The 21,350-nt window shown below is 42.3% G+C and overlaps 1 protein-coding gene across 5 annotated transcripts in view; it reads left to right on the top strand.

Moving 5' to 3' along the window:
* The first annotated feature begins 2,890 nt into the window (after window positions 1-2,890).
* LOC306926779 (F-box-like/WD repeat-containing protein TBL1XR1) overlaps window positions 2,891-21,350 on the top strand; it is a 59,889-nt gene continuing 41,429 nt past the window's right edge. For all 5 annotated transcript variants that reach the window (XM_079506212.1, XM_079506210.1, XM_079506213.1 and 2 more), the window contains exon 1: window positions 2,891-3,148. The gene's annotated coding sequence lies outside the window, so the exon portion shown is untranslated. The remainder of the gene's footprint in view (window positions 3,149-21,350) is intronic.

The following is a 21,350-nucleotide window of genomic DNA, read 5'->3' on the forward strand; positions in this document are numbered from 1 at the left end:
CACGGGGTCAACAAACTGAGGTCAAAGAGGCAGGGGGAGTCATGACAGGGGATGAGTAGGCTGGTAAATCAATGGCAGGCTTTGTGAATATGCAACGGCCCAAAGAAGTGACCACTGGAGGTGTGTCTAGGCCAGGGGTCTCTCCTAGTGAGCGGGGGGAGCTGTTGTTCAGACCACTATACTTCTGCTGCTCACATTTGAGCCGGGTCTGGGGAGCATTGTGGTTGGTCGGGCCACCTCGGGCTGACTGGGTGATGTGAGGTCGGGGGATGGCATAACGCTGAGTTACACTGAACACTCTCTTAAGGAAATTGGCTTTCTATGCTGCAGACATATCTGTAAACTTTCAACACTAATCGCTTATATGGTTTAACTCGGTTTATGCAGGATTTTGATTATTTTTAAAGAGAGCAGAATTTGTCTTGATCAATGGAAAAGCCACCCATTGGAGACCTGAAGAAGCCTATAGAATCAATATATCTCAAGCCCACTTAACATACGTAGTTTTCAATGAATTGTGGCCACTTTACTTAAAGGTCTCAAAGCCATAAGAATATTATTGATATAATAAACATATTGATTATAATGCGTATGACACGTTACATAATTTCTATATGTGCCTTTATAACTGACTAAGTGATGGTAGTTATAATATGCTGTTCCATTTAGCATAATAATGCATTATGACTAGCAGTTATAATACGTTATAAATGTATTATAATGCATTATAGAGGCGACCATTAAGTAAAGTGTTACCGATATTTCTTCCGATCAATCAGCACAATTAAGCTAGTACCTTTGTGTGTTGAATTGTCACCACGAGCGACCTCTCTGCAAACATGCAAATCCTGAGTTATACTTACTGCGTGCCGTTGTCGCACACTAATAGCCAATTGCGTTGTGAGCTTGTAGATCTGCTATATTTGGTGCACAACATCAAAGCAACCTGATTGCTGTGGATGATTTGGTGAAATTCACAGCTGAAAAGAAGACTCCCAAAAGAAATAAAACACAAACCTGAAAACGACAACCTCCACAGAATAATGGCTATACTGGCCATATTTTCAGTCTACTGCCTCCCCACACTCACATTTACTGGTAATTCCTTGCCAAATTCCTTGCCAAAAGTAATGTTGATAAAACAATTTAAGTGTCGAAACTAATACCTGAGTGATTTGAATCTATTTATCTAGGATTTTAAAACAAAAATGCTTTACTGTACATTGTGTCCAAATAGCCCTGGTGAAGTATGTTACTATATCCAATGTTTGCTCTGTAATTTTATGCAACAGTGGCCCTTGGAGGGTTATTTTAGTCCGTCTCTGCTTTGGTCCTCATCTTCCATGTATACCGCATCATAGCAGCAACAGCAACATGTCAATAACACATAGCAGTTCTAATAACCAATACAATTACACCTGTTTGTTTAAATTAATTCACTTTCTCTCTGTCAGCAGCTCAGTGGTATAAGCCTAATTTGTACACCGTAGTGTGATGGAGTATAAATTAAGCTGTAGTGATCTTGCTGCCGTGGAACATCATGGCTGAATGAATACAAAGGAAACCCTGCAATATCTGTATTCCCACCATGTATGGCTGAGGAGTGTGCCGTGAGGAAGTGTGCTCCATGGTCCCCTCTCTTTAAAAGCCATTACTGTGGGTCTGTGGCAGTGATCTGGGCGGCCTTTTAAGTGCTCAAGCAAGCCCACAGTTTGGTCTCTCTTCTCTCCCTGCTGCCACACTAGCTGGAGAGAGTTCACTCTAGAGATTGCTGTTTCAGCAGCGGTGGGCCACCAAAGCAAGAAAATTGCTACCGCCGCGATATAATCACATTTCCTCCCTAAACACAAACAAGAATGCAGAATATGGTGTTCAAATGAGTGCTGTTCTAAAATTACTCCCAACCATTTTGTTTTGCTAAACCAGGGACACACCTCCTACTGTATAGTCTCTGCCCTGTGTCTGAATGTACGGTACAGGCTGACCAAGCTGTATACATGTGCCTTAGGTTTTAAAGCCATTAGTCTACCTATCCACATGGTCTTTTGTTTGTGTATTTTTCCCTCAATGGTGCCTGTGTGTGTGTGTGTGTGCGCGGCTGTGCGTGCGTGTGTGTGTGCGTGCCTGTTTGTGAGAGACTGTGTGTGCGCTCGTGCATGCATGTATGTGTGTGTTTATATGGCATGTGCACTGTGCATGCCACCAGCATTGAATTATAAGTCTCATGGCATCCCCGTATGTGTACGTGCATACATCTGTGTACAGTTAAAGGATGTGCAAATGTTTTTCACGTGCTTTGTTTGTTGAAGGTGTATCGTGTATAGCTATTATAGCCTATGCTTTGTTTTGAGTACATTTTATTTCCACCTCTGCTCCTGTCTAATAGGCTACAGTACATTGTCAAATGTAGCCTCCTGTGAAATACCTCCCCTGCCCCACCACACTAACTAAAACAGTCTGCTACTGTCACTGACAATTAGCCTATGCATATTTCACTGGAGAGATGGATGGACTTGCTTCAATGAAAAACAACTGAGATTGCCAAAGCCATGAAGCTAGGGCATAATAATAAAGCTTAATGCCCTTTAGCCTACTATCTTAATAAGTAAACATGGTCTTATTTATAGTAACTGAGCAATAGTATAACTTCATTATTCTAAAATTAATTGTTGAATTATTAGGCGTTACAAGTACAACCGAGCCTGGCTCGTACTTTTTTCATACTGCGACACCCATTTTGATGTTTATGTGACCAGAGTAGAGTGTCTTTCCTTCGGCTATGAGAGCTGCAGAGAGAAATGCCCAGGCCTGCCTCATTTTCGCCTGCCGGGTCAGCTCCACTGTGTTTCAGTCTGAAGCCGTTGGCTTCTTCTGAACCGTTTGGCTCTCTTTCTCCACTAGCGAGCAACCCTACAATCTACCCCAACTGCTCTTCCAGCTCATTTTTAAGGGGATTTATCAACTCATATGCCCGCGTTTTCAAAACACAGCCGTCATTGAGGAGTTAAAGGACCGGGTTGCCAGGTCGGACGGCCGTTATAACGCTTTTCGGAGGCTAAATTGCAGTTAGAAAACAGCGGTGTGAGGAGGAGATTCCATATTAGGAGCACAGAAGAGAAGGCACCCCTTGTGTGATTTGGAACCTCCGGTAAGCTGTTTCTTGTATTTTTACTTGATAATAGCGATTATAAATCATGCCCCCGTGTGCATTAATTAAATACCATCACGTGTTGACGGCCTGGGCCGATTATTGCGACGTTTAGTGCGTTTATTTTGATGTTTTCTTCAGATGTGGGGGATGGGCAGCGTCAGCGCGTGAGTGCGCGCGCGCCAGGCATGGACGCGTGTGTGTGCGCGCGCGGCAGTGAGTATGTGTGTGTGGCGTGTGTTTGTGTGTGTACTTCACTCCTACAACTTAGTTGTCAAGTGTATTTGTACTAGTACTATCGGTACTTTTTCATGTTCTACGCGGGTCATTGCTGACTGTATGATCAGTGGATATAATTCTATACATTTAAATTATACCCAATACACTTTTTATTTGTAACTATTAATATATTTTACAGCATAGCTGTTTGTAGATAAGTGTGCAAATGAACGTCTACTTTCTCCTCTCTTCTAATTAGCATAACAACATAACATAGCCTTAAACAGGGGTATTTGTAAAGTTACGGTGAATAAACGCAATCATATTATGCTGTTTTTGTTGTTGTTGTTTTTGTTTTGTACATTATGACACTACCTGAATCAAAGCTTACCAGTGTGCCATGCAGCTGGCTGTGGGGGAGGGGCACACACACACACACACACACACACACACACACACACACACACACACACACACACACACACACACACTTGCCAACCTTGTGAAGCTCAACTCATTGACATAGTGTACCAGTCAAAGATAAGCCAATTATTTGGTTAACTATGTGAAAGCAGGCTGAAGATATGATGCATATTGGTTGTGGTTTTTTTCATTATTAGTTTAAATTAGTTTAAAGTAAAACTCAACAACTTCCATTTATAATTGATACACAATACTTTGGGTTTCCATTTCTCCTTTCATTTCCTACCTTGTGTTGTTCCTATTACACTAATTACAGTCTCATTAGAAAAGTTGGCCTGCATGGAAACAGTTTTAATTATGGTTAAATCAAACTTTATTTATATAGCATGCATGTATATATAGGCTACTACTACTGCAGAAGTGCAACACAGTGTGTGGTTCACAGAAAACAATTGACATATTTTAAAATGTACAAAGTTGGGCATAAATAGTAAATACTACATTGTGTAAGGTTATTAATGTTAGATTCTCTCAGTGATTGTTGTTGGAGAATGCCTGGCTTTGTGCTTTTCATACTGTGTGCTCTATATCCTTATCTGTTCCATATAGGAGAGCAAACCTAAGGTTAAGACTAATGCACAAAGCAACAGGACAGATTGCTTCTTTAACTCCTCTTACTCTGTGTCTTCAGATATTAGGTTGCTGTTATGTTAGGTTCATCTCACTTGGATCATATTAAACCTAATAATTACTGTGGCATTATTGGTTTTTAACCTACTACTAACTGGTCTGCTAAACAATGGTTCACAATAGTCAGAGATTTAAATATATTGTGAAATTGTCTGTCATATACTCTGGACCTGAGTTAGTCCGCCCCCACAATATGGATTCTGGGGTGGTTAACTAAAATTACATTTTAAGAGTTTTACAACTCATTTTTATTGGCTTTTCATCATGCTTTCCATATGTTGTTTGGTCGTATTCCGGTTATTCATGTTGTAAAATCGGGGCATTTCGAGAATATTTAAGTGTGTTATTTAAATGATGGTAGGGTTCAGCCGTGACATTTATCAAAGCTCCGACCATATATTCGCTAGGATCGACTGTATAGGATCACTTGATGAATGCCACGTTGACGTATTTTAAGAGTTCTAAGCATTTTTTAAATATCACGCAATAATTTTGGCCACAATAATGATGACATGACATTTTCATATTGTCCCAAACCTTAGCCTAACTAAACACAAGCATTTTGAGGCTTCAAGAAGTTGTAATGTTTGTAAACAATGGAGGAGAAGGGACCACGTCTTGGTTAAAGATGTAGTGAAATAAAAAATACGTTTTTCCACACTTTCAGAGCATATCCGTGGTCATCATAAGGGCATACCTAACAATAGATGCCAAAACAATGGGAAAAGTAAAAGTTTTATATTTTGATATCAAAAGTCCATAAAAAGCCAATTTTAATACTTCCTTTGAACGAAAACGTGCACGAAAGAACCTTGATTTCATTCACCTCTTTGATTCCCATTGCTGCACGTTCCTCCAAACACAGCTGATTTTTATTACAGAACTACTCAATTTGTAATCTCATTCAAGATGACATCCAGATCCAGACAGTGTATTACTCATTTTAAACTTATATCAGCACGCTAAAATATGTATCTGAAAACATCTTGGGTTAGAAATAAGCAGCGTAGTAGCAAACAGGCTTTACTGGTCATCTGTCTCTCATTTGTAAACAAACAAAAAAAATCCATGCGTCGCGGATGTACCGTAGTTACGTCGCATAGCCTGAAGGGACGTGATGTTCTGATTGGTTCAGAAACACACAGGCTTCCGTGTCCGACTAAAAATTTAAAATAAAATGACGGAGAAAGCCATTGCACCCCGACTTTAACGAACAAAACAAAAACCTCAAGGAGCTTGCTTTCCATCATAAGTAAAAGTCCTCACGGTCAGGTCAGTAGACGGTAGACCCTGAATGTTGATGCCATAGAGAAGTAAATGCGGAGATATTTCTGTTATGAATAAATTAATTATTTGGTCTGTTATGACACACCTACAACACCTTCATTTAGAAAACAAAACAGGATTTGTGAGTCTTGCAGCTTTACAACACACACACACACACACACACACACACACACACACACACACACGTGTGTGTCAACCGCATCGAGAGATACAGTAGATGGGTAACCCAACCAGCCCACCACACACCAGCCCCCATTAATGTTTACGCATATAATCAGTAACTCCATAAACATTTATATAATTGACAACCCCAGCCACTGCAGCCTATCTATCTTGTCATAAACGTGGTGTCAACCGTGTGATGTCACGGACCACAGTGACAGACAGGACAGGTCAGACAGGAGGAGATGCAGGAGTCAGGACTAGACTTTATTTAGCAAAACAGCAGTGTGCAGCCGTGCCAGTGCTGTGCGCGTCTAAACTTATTCCAATTATGACGATGTGATTGGTGTTATTCAACAACGTAGGTAGATGGGACAGACACCGCGTACAGCTATTTATTATTTAATTCATGGTTCAGGTTTTCGTTATACTAATATATCTTTATTTATTTAATATAAAACACACAGTTGTCAGTTGTGCAAGGTGTGTGTGTGTGTGTGTGTGTGTGTGTGTGTGTGTGTGTGTGTGTGTGTGTGTGTGTGTGTGTGTGTGTGTGTGTGTGTGTGTGTGTGTGTGTGTGTGTGTGTGTGTGTGTGTGTGTGTGTGTGTGTGGGGGGGGGGTGCCGAGCGGGGGAAACTCATTTTTTATTGGCTTTTCATCATATAACTATGCTTTGTTGCTTTCCATAAGTTGTTTGGTCGTATTCCGGTTATTCATGTCGTAAAATCGGGGCGTTTCGAGAATATTTAAGGTCGTGTTATTTAAATGACAGTAGGTTTCAGCCATGACATTTATCAGAGCTCCGACTAAATACAGTATACGCTAGGGTCGGCTGTATAGGATCAACTCATGAATGCCACGTTTGGTTTGGGCGTACGCCAAAAACCCACCCTCGAATTTCAGGCAGAATATACACGCTTGATAAATGAGGGCATATACTCGGAAACTACAATTGGGAAAAGTTGTATCTGCATTTCTGATTCTGATACAAGATCACATTGTGAATTTGTAATGTAATTGGAATATGAAGATGTCCAGTAGATGTGTTTAATTTAGTTCATTAAAAAAAAACAGCAAGGATATGAGATTAGCTCATTTGTTTCTGAATGCTGTGCATTCTTTTTTTACACTCCATTCCAGTCGTCTACATCTGGTCATCTCAGATATGTCATGTCCAGACTAGAGTAACGCTCGATGTTAACCTCTGAACACCACTGGGGGGTTTCTGGTTAGTTATGCAGTAGGAAGGCGATTCACGTTATCTACACTGCGCACGTTGATCAATCCGACATCCCAAATCAGTGAGCGGGACGGGGAGAGAGAGAAGTGTGTAGTAGTAGTACAGTTATGTAAGCAGTGCTCGTCAGCGTTGTAGGATTGGAAGTGTGGGGGAAGGGAGGGAGGGAGGGGACCAGAGCAGGAGAGACGAGGAGTGAAATGCAGATGGTGTGTTCCAGCTGTCTGATATGCAGCTCATTTATACTTTCGTTGCACGGCTGTGTCTGATGACGAAAATGACGTTTTTTTTCGAATGAAAAAGTTAATTGTTGTTTTGTATTATTAATATGGAACTCATAAAATGAGCCCCGTGTTTTCAACACATTCCAACATCCGTGTCTACAAATTGAATTTCTGTCAAATCTGTGTCAACTTTATTCAAACAAAGTGTGCCTTTGTTACTATGTCAGCACTAGGGATGCACCGAACATTAGGCCACCGAAACTATTCAGCCGATTAGTGGCAAAAAAAAGCATATTCGATATTCGGTTCGGTTGATTTTAAAGCTGAAACCGAATAGTCAAAGAACTGGGGTTAACTTTCGGAACCCGCCATTTTGTTGCGATGGCATGATCAAAATGCGGCTTCAAGCGTGGCGCACAACGCCGCACACACATTCCTGTAGGTAGCTCTCCAACAAGGTAATCATATTCAGCTATTTGGTTTTCGTGCCAACTGTTTACTGTATTTGGTTTCGGCTAAGAATTTACCATTCAGTGCATCCCTAGACAGCACATAGCAACATAGCCCCAAATGTAACACGCTCGCTCCGATGCACCACAACCCCCCACCCCCCCCACCCCTCTGACTCACTCCAGACAAGTGTAGAGTATTTTGGACGCATGGTTAACCTTTTACTTGTCTCTCTATATTCCCATGTACCAATGTCTCTGTCTATGACTGATAACAGCCACCTTTGGCACACTTTACTTAACAGACCGATAAGATAAAACCTTATTGATTCCTAGAGGGAAATTCAGGTGTCATAGTGTCATAGCAGGAGAACACGTGAGAATTAAACACACAAGTAAGAGCCGAGAATCAATCCGATCCAAGTAAGAATTAAAATAAATAATACAAATAAAACCCTAACTACTAACTACTGAGCTGCTGGCAGGGTATAGAGCAAACGGCAAACATAATAGTTTATCAATAAATAAAATCTCAATAAAGACACAGTATATGAAGGAACATGTATATTAATTAATGTGATGTGACAGGTTGGGCATGTCCAGTCCATATATGGGTTGGGTATACCTGCGTGGCCGCCACGGCTCTTTGACATACGACAGACAGAAACTGTGCTTCATGCATTCATGCATGCTGCATGATCGGCTTGACTGCTGTTGTCGGGGATATTGCGCGCCGATAAGCACGTTCAGGTCATGGTACCCAGCATTAACAATCGTGTTGGTGAAATAGGCTCTCTCTCTCTCCCTCCCTCCCTCCCCCTTTCTCTCTCTCGTTGAGGGCGCACTGGTGGTCTGACGTCAAACGCAAGTCTGTCTCTCCCTCCTTATCCTCTCCCCTCTCTAGTATCAACTACTCCCTCGAACCCACCGCCTCCCGTTCTCAACCCTCTCTCTGTTGTTGGGGATCTCTGTCTCCATATATGGGCATGTGATGTCATTGGATTTTGCGTTGCGTTATCAGCCTGCCCGTCAGGGTTATTGCACTTTACAATCTCCAGTCCATTATGGTCTCATATCTGCCCTCCACATGACAAAGAAGCGCGAGACTGTTCATTGGCACACATGCACATTTTTTAGGGGGAGTAGAATCTATTTATGTTGGCATTTTAGCAGATGCTCTTTATCCAGAGTGACATTCTTGTGAGAAATCAGAATAAGTAAGTAGGATCTCTAGTCAATAAACAACAAGGTAAATACTAGGCACCTCAATAGAGTGCAGAGAATGCAAAGTAGTGCCCTGAGGAAACTCTGACAGGAGATAAACGATAGCATCTGTCTAAAGAACATGCAATGATCCACTTCCTGTTATGTTTTAGCATTTAGTGCAATATTGTTCCTCTGGTTTGTCTGCCATATCATGCCCAAATTAAAAAGTATTAAACTTGAAATCACAGGCAGCTCAGTTGGTAGAGCTCTCGTCTTTGGACCACAAGTTCATGGGTTTGATCCCGGGCACCGCCAACTCAGCATATGAGTAGCTGCACGGCTTGTGTGTGGCAAGTCGATCAGGAAGTACTGGGAGCTGATGGTAGGTGTGGCACTCCACCTCAGCAATCCATGATCTCCCAGGGGTGTAGCACATTGTAACATGGACTGATACCGACAATAAGCCACTCCCCGACCTAGTCCGTAAGTCCGAATGCACATTTCAGAGTTCAGTGGTGTAAGAATCATATTAGGCACTGGGCGACTTGGGCGACTGTGGCTCAAGAGGTACAGCAGGTCATCCAATGATCCATGGGTCGGCGGTTCGAATCCCGGCTCCTCCTGGCTACATGTCGAAGTGTCCTTGGGCAAGACACTGAACCCCAAATTGCTCCCGACCTTGCATGGCTTCCGCCGCAATCGGTGTATGAATGTGTGTGTGAATGGGTGAATGTAATGCACAATCTATGTAAAGCGAACTTGGATAAAGGCGCTATATAAATGCACCATTTACCATTTACCATTTTAGGCACTGGTCTACAGATATATGTGAGGAAAGAAAGTGATCTAATCAGATGAGTCATCCATTATCAAATTCTCCATGGCCATTACACATGCACCAAGATAATGGTACAGGTCTGAAGGGGGTCTGACTCTGAAGGGGGTCTGACTCTGAACGGGGTCTGACTCTGAAGGGGGTCTGACTCTGAAGGGGGTCTGACTGAAGGGGGTCTGACTCTGAAGGGGGTCTGACTCTGAAGGGGGTCTGACTCTGAAGGGGGTCTGACTCAATGTAGTCGCGACCTTTTCATGATTGGCTGGCCAGCCTGTCACTCAAGGTGACACGGATGCACTTGTTTTCTTTATAGAGCGCCGCAGACTAGTCCCGCCCCCTTTCATTAAGACGAGAGCCCCAGAAGAGACGGCACGGCGTAAACGTCTTTAAATAAATACTTTTTGAAAAGTCTATGGGGAAAATGAATGGGGAATTATTTTCCAGGCCTCTCGGCGGGGGCGGGACTGCGACGTGCTCTATTGCTAGGGCACTAAGGCAGCCACCCAGGCTGTAAATGACATTTCATTTATTCTTTTCTTCATATTTGCCCAATGAAGACCTAGTAGGTTGAAACGTTGCAATTTGTTGCCTCTAAATAAAGTAAGTCTCGGAGCTCTAGAAACTAGTGTGCGGGTGTTCTTCCTCTTCCTTGATGTTTGCCTTGATGCCTGACATCCAGAACCTGGCCTAAATATAGGCATTGAGATGTGCACACAATCTTCTCTGTGATTTATTCTGTGCTGGGCATTGTCCTGTTTTTTCCTGTGTTCACATGTTAACTGCAGTTATTCTGAGTGCACTGCTCACCCTTTGTACATATGGGTCTCGTCCGGGGCGCAAGGGCGGGTCACTGAATTATGATTACTAGAGCGGTGCCCGTTGGGCACTGGCCTACTTGGAACGGTGCAAGTTGGAAATGCATTCCCCACCCCGTTATTATGTCCCTTTGTGTCCCTTTTTTGCCCATATATGGAGTTCTTTGTCAGCCATTCCCAAGAGTCTATGCAGATGTCAGAATAATGACAGGCCAGCTCCAAATATGGAGTACCGGTTCCACGCATTTATCTGTGTCCCATATATGGAGATTTCTGTATCTGTCTGAGTGTTGTGATGTCAGAACAGGCCAGCTCTATATATGGAGCATGGGCAAGGGGCCCTGTCCAGAGCGGTTCTGGACAATCGTTCCGACCGACTCGACACCGGCAGATATTTTGGAATCTTGATGTGTTGGTCGGACAGTCCTAGTGTCCACCACCATCAAAATACCAAATAATGGAATATACTTTATTTTCGATTTACAGGTCTAGATCATGTACGTATGTATGGTGGATTGAAGCTGTCCTGGTGACTCTGACCCAACACCTTACTAAGATACTTAGGACCTTTGCTGTGTTTCTTCGCTGATTTGCACTGGGTGCAATTCAGCGAAGTGCAAAAATAAGGCACTCTTATGTTTTGTTTTTCCTTTAATTTTTATCCAACAAAGAATAAGACTGGCTATGTGTATGCTCTAAGTATCATCATTGAATATGATAATGTGTATATCTGGATGAATATTCAATCTATCGTCTGAGTGATCCTTACAGCCATCTGTTTCAGTTTGGCAATGTAGTCGTACATCCTAGTAGTGTTAGTGTTTCTGCAAGTGCTCCAGAATCCAGACAAGATTCAGACAAGAACAGTTGGTAACACACAATGTAGATCTTGACGTTGTCGATCAGCTATTTTGATAAACAAAACTGAAAAACCAAAGCCCTTATAGATGGAAGGCACCAGGATAGCATCCAGCATCGTCCTTATATCCCCAACTCCGCAACCACCCCCTCCCCTCTGCAACCACCTTTACATCCAGTTCGATTCCAATCACGGAGCTCGTTGAATATTTCCAACTCGAACGCCAATAAAAAATCACACCCGTGTGAAGTGAGGGGCGTTAATATATTAAAGTCTAACTCATGTTGCTATGATTAGGTGATGTAATGATGATGTAAAACAAACGGTGTCAAAACATTCTCTTTATTGCTAATGGGATTTAATGTTTGTGTTAGGGACAAAACAAACATTAATTTCTCTTCATTGTCAATGGCGTTTTTAAAACAGACCTTGAACTAAAAACAAACATTAAACCTCAAAAATACCAGAAAAAAGCTGGCAGCGACAAGGCCGTTCTTTGAATGGCAGGTGGTCTTGAGTGTGAGTCGGACATTCGCAATCCCGACGTCTGGAAAACAAAACTTCCATGTTACTGCTTGTGTGAAAGGCACTCACCGTGCAGCCTTACAATGGAGGAGTCTTTGGGGAACTTCTGTAGGTGTCACTCGAGTTGAAGTGGAAGGCAGGTCAGGTGTAGACGCCAGTGAACAGGAAAGGTGACAGCATGGTTCCTTGGGGAGTGCTGTGGTTGCTTACCAGCACATCTGACAGGCTGCCCTGGCCTACAGTCCGGTGCACTGTTGTTGTCTGCTGGTGAGGTGATCTGTAATCCAGGTCAGGTTCCTAAACATTTTAGTTCAAGACCCAAAAGAGAGATTAGACATTTATTTGCCTTGGACCCATACTAGTGAAAATAGCAGATCTACAATCATTATGTCATTGCATTTTGTTTTACATTCATGAAAATGTTGATAATCGCTACTCTGCTCAATATTGTTTTGAAAATGCCGCAAATTGCATTGCAGTGAACGAGCGCAAATCACAACTTCCCCCGGTTGTGGGCGGAGTCACAGTTTGAGGCGCTGTTTACGCGCCGTGGTGTCAGTGTATAGAGTTATAAATAATAGAGATGGCAACGGATTTCTCCTCCCATCCACTTGCATGGAGTTTCTCATCCAGCGCATGAGGCGTTTTCACCCCTTTCACCCCCCCGTTTTCACCACTTTTTCCCGTTGGAGAAGTGGTGGGCGGAGCCCAGATGGGCCCCATCTACGTCAAAGAATTGTATTCAACGGAGCTCTCGCAAACGCGATTGGCCGACAGCATGAACGAGCACCGCGAGTCGAGCGTGCGTGCTTGTGCGTCACGTACGCACCCATACGGGGCCCAGCCGCTCGACCTGCAGTACCTACTTTCGGCCACCATGTCCATTCCGCTTCAGTGTTTCCTCTCGGTGACGTCTCTATTTATTTATAAGCCTATGGGCTGGCCAGACTGAGTAGCGAAGTGAAAAAAATAATCAGGGAACGCAGCGAATCGCCCTGGAAACCAGGCTACCAGGAGACGGGAAAATAAAACTGCCTCAAGGGCGTTGTGGAGTTTGGCAGAGGTCGGCTGTTGAACGGGGCACCAACCCTGTCGATGGGCTGTGGTGATTTCTGTTTTTACTAGCTTGAAAGGTGCTAAATAAAATAAATAAACATCATCGCTGCCAGCATCTGGCATGTATCTCTGTGTCTGTACAAACAATTTAGATATTCAAATACAAACCCTAACCCTTGATTGATATTTGTATTATTTTATTCATTTAGAAAGGGTAAATTCTTTTTCTAAAAGATCTAGATGATCTAACAGTACAATAAGGTCCTTTGTGTGTGTGTGTGTGTGTGTGTGTGTGTGTGTGTGTGTGTGTGTGTGTGTGTGTGTGTGTGTGTGTGTGTGTGTGTGTGTGTGTGTGTGTGTGTGTGTGTGTGTGTGTGTGTGTGTGTGTGTGTGTGTGTGTGTACGTTTACACACACACACACACGCACGCGCGCAGTCACACGCACATGCACACACGCGGAGAGTGAGAGAGTTGACAGCCGTCATGTGGTGTGTGGGGCTACCCCAGGGGTCAAGTTCAACATTCTAAAGAATGCTCCTGTGCTCATGCAGCGCCCCTCCCCCAGGCCCCTACTGCAGCCACTACGAGGCTTTGATGTTTACAGGCCTGTAGTCTGTGGTGGAAAGTAACTTGAGTACATTTACTTGACTTGAGTATACTGTACTTTAAATTGCTTAAAATTGCTCCAGTGATTTGAAATTGATAATTCAAAATATGCTCCATTGTACGCTGAAGTCACTCTTTTAGTACATAAACAAACACAAACAAAGTTGATTCAGACAATATAGAGCATTTGTTTTAGAAAAATGTTAACGTCCTGTTGATTTTACTATTTGAAGATCTGGATCCGGATCCACCGATCCAGGTTTTCTTCCTGATGCAAATTGACAAATCAACAGGAAGTTAACACATTTCAAAATACTTGTGGTTGGGTTTTGTTGTTGTTTACTGCCATTAGTGCGAAAACCACCACATGGATGAATTGAATTTTGTAATTGGCTTGCTTATCCCCCTGGCCACCCCTACATGCTGCGTTTCTCAGATGTGAGATTAATTGTGTTTCTCTATCACGGACTCACCTCAGGGATCTGTCCTGACCCCCCTGTCACGTTTACTCCACCAGTGACTGTCATAATGACAGCAGTTAGCCTGACAGTGTTTGAAATCTCAATTCTTGATAACATTAGGTTACTTAATTGCGTAACCCTGGTTCTCTCACACATGTGAAAAAGAACAAAATATGTCCCTTTCCTGTCATAGGTGTACTTAACATTGTTCATTATTATTAATGTCTTAATTATTTTCTTGCCATCTATGCTTATAAACGTAGCTAGGCTGTTGGGAGCTATCTATGCCAGCTATGCTTATAAGCGTAGACAGACGTTTAATCCATATATGAACGCGCCGGCCGTTTGTTTACCTTTTAGCATTGCTCCGGGTAGAATAGCCCTCCTCCTTCACCAGCAGCGATGCGATTTCTAAATCCAGCTCTGTTGAGCCTCCATTATAACCCGATTTTCAAAGCGCCGTATCTCCAAAGGTTAGAGAGCTGTCCATGGTGAGCCGGCACGCACCCGGCGATCGTAAATCATTTGTGATTTTGTATCGCATCGCTGAGAAAATGTAGCTGGTTGTTCTGCTAGCTAAAGGCTGTGTTGTGTGGTGTCGTTCCACTTCCGGAACATTCCCGTTTAACCCGGAAGGACAACAAGCTCCATAGAGTGGGCCTGGACGGGCGGCCCCTGGGGCAGTACAACCATGCTAACACTAGGGGCAGCAAAGGAGTTAATAATGTGTCCATTTAATGTGTTTAAGTTTTCTTATTGTCTTAGTTTTCTTATCTTATTCTTGATGTATATGTTTTATTGTTTGCCTGGCAGTCAACGAGTTCATTTAATGTGTTTAAGTTTTCTTATTGTCTTAAGGTGGCCTTACACTAGCCGATTTTTTTCAATCTGAAATCTGATAGCACCACACACTACAGGATAATCGGAGCGGGGCAGAGCAAATATCAAACATTCTTGATGTTGATCGGGCCGATCCCGATCGCGATTTGAGCGGTCGGGCACCCCCCGAGAGTCAAAAATGCCCGATTATCGGCTAGTGTAAGGCCACCTTAAGTTTTCTTATCTTATTCTTGATGTATATGTTTTATTGTTTGCCTGGCAGTCAACGAGTTCATTTAACGTGTTTAAGCTTTCTTATTGTCTTAGTTTTCTTATCTTATTCTTGATGTATATGTTTTATTGTTTGCCTGGCAATCAACGAGTTACTAGCCTATATATCCCAGGCAGGCAGGGAGCCCTGGGCCGTCTCTCTGAACCTCAAGCCTGTGTGTGTGCTTCATAAGAGAGTGAAAGCTCCATTTAGCTCTGGCTAAATGTCATGGGATCATTGCACTACACTGGTGGTGCAGGCGTAGCCAAAGCCCAGCACTGCTTCAAAGAGAGCCATGTGTTTGTCTGTAATACAGTGTTAAATCCGAACGACCCAAGGCTTTGGTTATAGGCTTGTTCCATATGGCCTCGTTTAGGCTTGTATTAAAAAGATGAACTTGATGTGGAAAACCTTTTTGGATTTGTGGTTTTAACATGTTATTGATACAGAAGCAATGTATGATTGGAGATTATTATGGTGGTTTTTGAGTGATAAGCGTGTGGGGTTATAAACTCCCGGTTTTTCTATGAGGGGAACTTTTGTTTTACATCTCGTAGAAGGGTGGCAGGCTGGCAGCATTTAATATGTGGCCCACTGAAGAATCTGCCTGTTGTGTGAGATTTGGTTTACGTTGGCTGTTTGTTGATGAGAATCATAACAGGCCTAATAGCTGTTCTTTTAAAATGCAGACTGGTTAAGAATTGGAAGGTGAGAGGGACATTCTTACGTCATTCCTTGTCCTGCAGGATAAGGACCCACTCTAGTCAAAATACTGTAAGACCAATTCAAGCTAAGACTAGGAAATATCAAGATTTACCGCTTTGAACATATGTTTGTACATAAAATGTAAAAATAATAATAATATATAAAGAATCTTCAAGGGAAGTATGGGAAACCCTGATTATGTTACGTGGCAGACACAGATAAAAACGTACAAATGTAGCTCTGCCTACGTACGTTGAGATGGACTCGCACTTGGCTGGATGTCAGAGTTTAAAAGGAAAACAGAAGGGGGGGGGGGGGGGGGGGGGGCTTTACAGACGGGAAGCGACACAGCGGCTGCGTTCTTGCTTGGATCAGTGGGGTTGCACTGCGCTTCTTCTGACGGGAATATACAGGCAATCGCTCTACAACTAAGTAAACGGCCCTGCTTCAGCTGTGTCAAATCATTGTCCTGTTCGTAGGGCTGTCATGATTACATGTATTTTTGGACATTGAACATTGGAACATATGAATAGCAAATTACATTTCTGTTTGCCTTTTAGGCTTCGTAATCAAGAATATACAAAAAATGAGTGACCTTTTTATAATTGCATAACCCCCCAAAAATACCGGAAATAGACGCTTTTGTAGATTCATGACGATTATGAGAAAAGTAATTGCGATTTAGAATAATTGTAACAGGCCTGACCTGCGTGTCGCATGTTGACCACAACCCAGTTGGCAGGTGTGTGCGTGAAGCGAGCTCCACAACCAACGTGACAGTTTAACGGTATAGTGCACCCGTTTGTGGCTTCGCCTGTCGGATTGCCCGTGTCTCCCTATATGCCTCGCCTCTCAATGAAAATGAATGATTATGTGCGTCAGTCGCTTCCCGTCTGAAAAGCCCTTCAATCATTTGGTGTCAATCTTTACACAGAAATGCCATTTACAGAATAATTCTTTTTGAGTTGGAACACAAAGGTTACATTAGAAGCTGTGTGTACGTCGTGTATCTGCTGGTGTAAAGGGGTTGTTTTTAGAAGGTCTTGGGAGCTACGATTTGAGATGGAGTTTGACGACGAGCTTTAGAAAAGCGGTTTAAACAACAACAAACAACATCAGTGAGATTAGACTGGACTATGTTTGTCTAGATGTTAGCTGCAGAATGGATACTGAGTTGATAGAACATTTATGTAGTTCTCAGTGTGTTGTTGTGCTCTTTTAACACATGTTTGAACTAGAAATGAATGAATGTTGAGCAACTGCATGGCCTAATTCTTGCTTTAATCTTCCCAGAAATGCGTTTTGATGGGCTGTTATTTTAAAGTGGAGACAGCCAGGACAGTTGTCATGGGTGTTGCTATCTCCAGGGGGAGGAGGTAGTAAGAGGCAGTCCAATGAGTGGAAAACCAAAGTAAAAGTAAACTGAGTAAAGAAGAGTAGAGGCGGAACTATGTATGGAAAAGTGACATAACATAACTCGTGCCAACGAGGTCCGTGATTTGTGGACCAGGTCAGTCCGTGTATAGCGAGGCGTGCACTTTGTGGTATTTTCAGGATTTTAGCTGGCGGATCTGAGGCACACCCAGATAGATGTCACACCAGCCCCCCTTTACTATGTCATGCTTGTCCATTACATTTTGACACCAATCCCTCAAGCTGAACAAAAATATTTCAGTAAATGCGTAACTATGCACATGCTAAGCCGCATTTGAAATGCTTGTTTCCAACAAACTGCTGTGTCAGTTCAGTTGAAAACCTGGAACGTAAATAAATGTTTTATTCAATGTAATTATATTTATTACAGATAAGTTCATTGTGGGCTGAATTATTGTGTGATTGAAATGCACAAAAGAATGGATAAAAGCATGTCTGCCTCCTAGTCTATACATGTTGGGGTATGCGGACTATGTTTAACGTCGTTTAACATTGTTTAATGCAATTAAATGGATGGATGGATGGGCTCATTGGGCTGTCAAGGCCAGAACGTATCATAACTTCCGGGTATGATGATGAATTGATGATGATGATGATGTCACGCGCATACCCTCTATAGATCTAGAAAAGAGATCTCTGCCAGGCTGGGTGGACTACCCAGGGTACAGCTGTCGGAACACAAGGAAGGAAGCTGGCTAATAGAGCTGGTATGACAGACTTATCATGTTTATGAAACAAACAGTGACATCTTAAGGTATTATGTTTTTGTACGACTATAGTAAACAGTTATAGACTGTAGCACATTCGAGTAATTTGGGGTGCTGGTTCTTCTTGGCTTATTGGGAGTGTGCATGACATGTTTGAACCCATTTTGGGCGGGAACGCCTTTTGGTGTTTTAAACATTGTTATAATTTAGCTATTGAAAAATAGCAGATCTACAAGCTCATAGCGCGCCACCGAGTGGCACGCTACAAGCTTGTAGGTCTGCTATTTTTGAAAAATCGTAAAAATGTGGCGCAAATCTTTGAATATATATATTCTTTCAAAGTGAATGTTTTTAACTCGGTCTAAATGGGTTAAGTACATAAATCATTTGCGCAGTGTCAGAAATAATCTACACACACACACACACACACACACACACACACACACACACACACACACACACACACACACACACACACACACACACACACACACACACACACACTCTATTTGATAAAGTGTAGGCAATAGGCCACATTGAGACGCAGTGTTTTTACTGGTTAAATAAAGGTTAAATAAAAAGCCTATGTCTGTGCCCATCCACATACTTTGCTGAACGAAAATGAAATAGCTGATTATTGTTAGACGAGTATAAGCCTAGCTCTGGAGAAATTATGCTTCAAAAAGTTAACCTGCTGGCCACCAGCCCTGAAGCTTCCATCACCAAGTTGGCAGATTGCCATGCTTCAGAATGCACTCCTTCATTAAGACCTGAAACGCGTCTGTGTCACCCTAGCCCTTAACCACCACTATTTCCATTTCCGTTTTTAACACGTATCTTTGCTTCCATATTATACTTATATTTCCATATAAGTACAGCTCTAGACATGGAAAGTATGCTTCAAAAAGTTAACCTGCTGGCCACCAGCCCTGAAGCTTCCTTCCATCATCACCAAGCTGGCAGAATGCCATGCTGCAGAATGCACTTCTAAATGGAAGAGAGAGAGAGAGAGGTTATTCGATATTTCCCAGTCCAAGCCATCTTGCAACTAGGCCATGTGTGTACTCTGTCCTTCTCGGGTCACAAAAACAAGTCGGTCGTAACGACACATGCGTCACGCCATTGACTGCGCTTTTGTGCAGGTGCATCTCTTTCACCAAAATCCTATGTCTTTCTTGTCAAAGATAGGCTACAGGATGTAGCTAAAATGTAATAATAATTTCTTGCACACCCTATATTGTTTGCCTCCCCCTAATGTTTATGATGAGTTGGTGCCTAAGATAAGCATATTATAATGGTATTATTTCTCCATTAAAATAAACTTTGACACAACACGCATTATTTTCAGGCCTTGAGAGACTGTCAAACATATTGGACAATGCAGACCAATTTGTTATGTTTAACATCAATGAATAGGCTTGGCATAGGATAATATTGCAACGTTCCACAAAACCGGTCGATGTCAGTATTTCTTCAGCGGTCAGTCACACTCACACATGAAAATACACGGTGATAATGATGCATAGGGTCCAATGCCGGCGGGGCAGCTGACATGGCAATGTTGGCTGTTACTTGTTGAGGAAAAGCGTGCAAGATCGTTAGACCAGTCTTACATAAGGTAGCCTCATTTTATTCTATCTCTATCGTTTTCTATTGGCTCTCACTTTTTACCTGTTCTGTGTTTCGCTGTGCTCATGCTACCATGCCACCTTAATTTCCCCCTTGGGAATCAATAAAGCTTATCTCTTATCTTTCTGTGGAAACCTACATGAACAGTGGAGTATTTACACACATCTATGGCTGCGCTTGATAATGTACAAGAAATATAGTTGGTAGATTATTTATTTTGTTTGATATCACAAATAATGCAAATACACATTTGGTCAATTATACAATAATGTTTAATAGATTAATTTTAACGGTCAATCAATTGCAATGAATTTTAATCAAACCAACAGTTGATTAATTGATAAGTGTGTGGTTTATGAACTCCCTGTTTTCTATGAGGGAAACCTTTTTTCTTTTACTGAGATGGTTAATGGTTACAAACTTAAAATTTGTGCTTCACTTGCAAGTAATGAAGATGACCTGGTGACATTTTCCATCTGTGATTTGCCTAGTCAGTAGGAAGAACCTACAGGCTGCCCGCTTGTGCTAGCTCCCCTGTGTGAACGTCTGTGGACAGTATATTCTCTCTGCCTTGAGATATTCCTCCAGGCTGGCCATATTTGAATAATAGTTAATGATGAGGGGAGAAAAATTACCATGATGGCAGTGGCACGCACTTTAATGTTTCAGAGTTTAGGTGCATTTCAGTTCAGGTCAATGAAACAAGCCATGGCATTAAAACAAGGCCACTATGAATCTGAATACTGAATTCAGGGTTTCTCTGTGTATTTTTGCCTTTAATCCCCCCTCATTATGTAAAGGTTCATGCAGAGTAGACGACAGGATCTTGTCTGTTTTAGGGAAACTGTAAAATTGTGATTGTGCACCTCATTACATTGTCTTAGTTGAAATTAGGCTACGTGTCACATTTTGTGAATTACGTCAGCCAAGGTCTTGCTGGAGCAACGTTTGAACGTTTTATACATCATCACATTCCGTGCACAACTCCCCCCCCCCCCCCCCTCTCTCTCTCTCTCTCATTAGCAGGCAACAGTGCAGCACTATCTCTCTCTCTGTTTCTGGCACAACAGCGCCACTTTTGCCCCTACTGGTACTCATAGTCACATAGTCACACACATAGTCACATAGGTTAACATGGACATTGTCACATAGGTTAACACGGACATTGCTGTTCCTTGGAGTGGTTGCACCACTCAATAAAAAATAATGCTTGTGTCAATTCATGATATACAGTATATAAAAAAGTTTTCCACCCAAAAAATAATGCTTCTCGATGAATCGATTAACCTACATTGGCAAGTCGATCATTTGATTAATTCTATATTTCGGCATTGATGTTTTTCTGTTAACCCATTCAGGATGGGAACCCTTTTTGGGGTTTTTATCTACACTATATATAGCAACATAACATTTTTCAGTTTCAGGATTTAGAAAGCGTTTTTAGAATCAGCCTCATGCAGTCCTAAATGGGTTGCCCAGCCCTACTCCTTTATGAAAAACATGAGTGATACATCAGGTTAATCCGTTTTTTAAAGCCCAAACCACACCAAAGGGTCGCGTTGGGACAAAAGTTTTCTTTTA

The sequence above is a fragment of the Electrona antarctica genome (assembly GCF_951216825.1).
Source record: "Electrona antarctica genome assembly, chromosome: 7".
In the NCBI taxonomy this organism is placed as follows: Eukaryota; Metazoa; Chordata; class Actinopteri; order Myctophiformes; family Myctophidae; genus Electrona; species Electrona antarctica.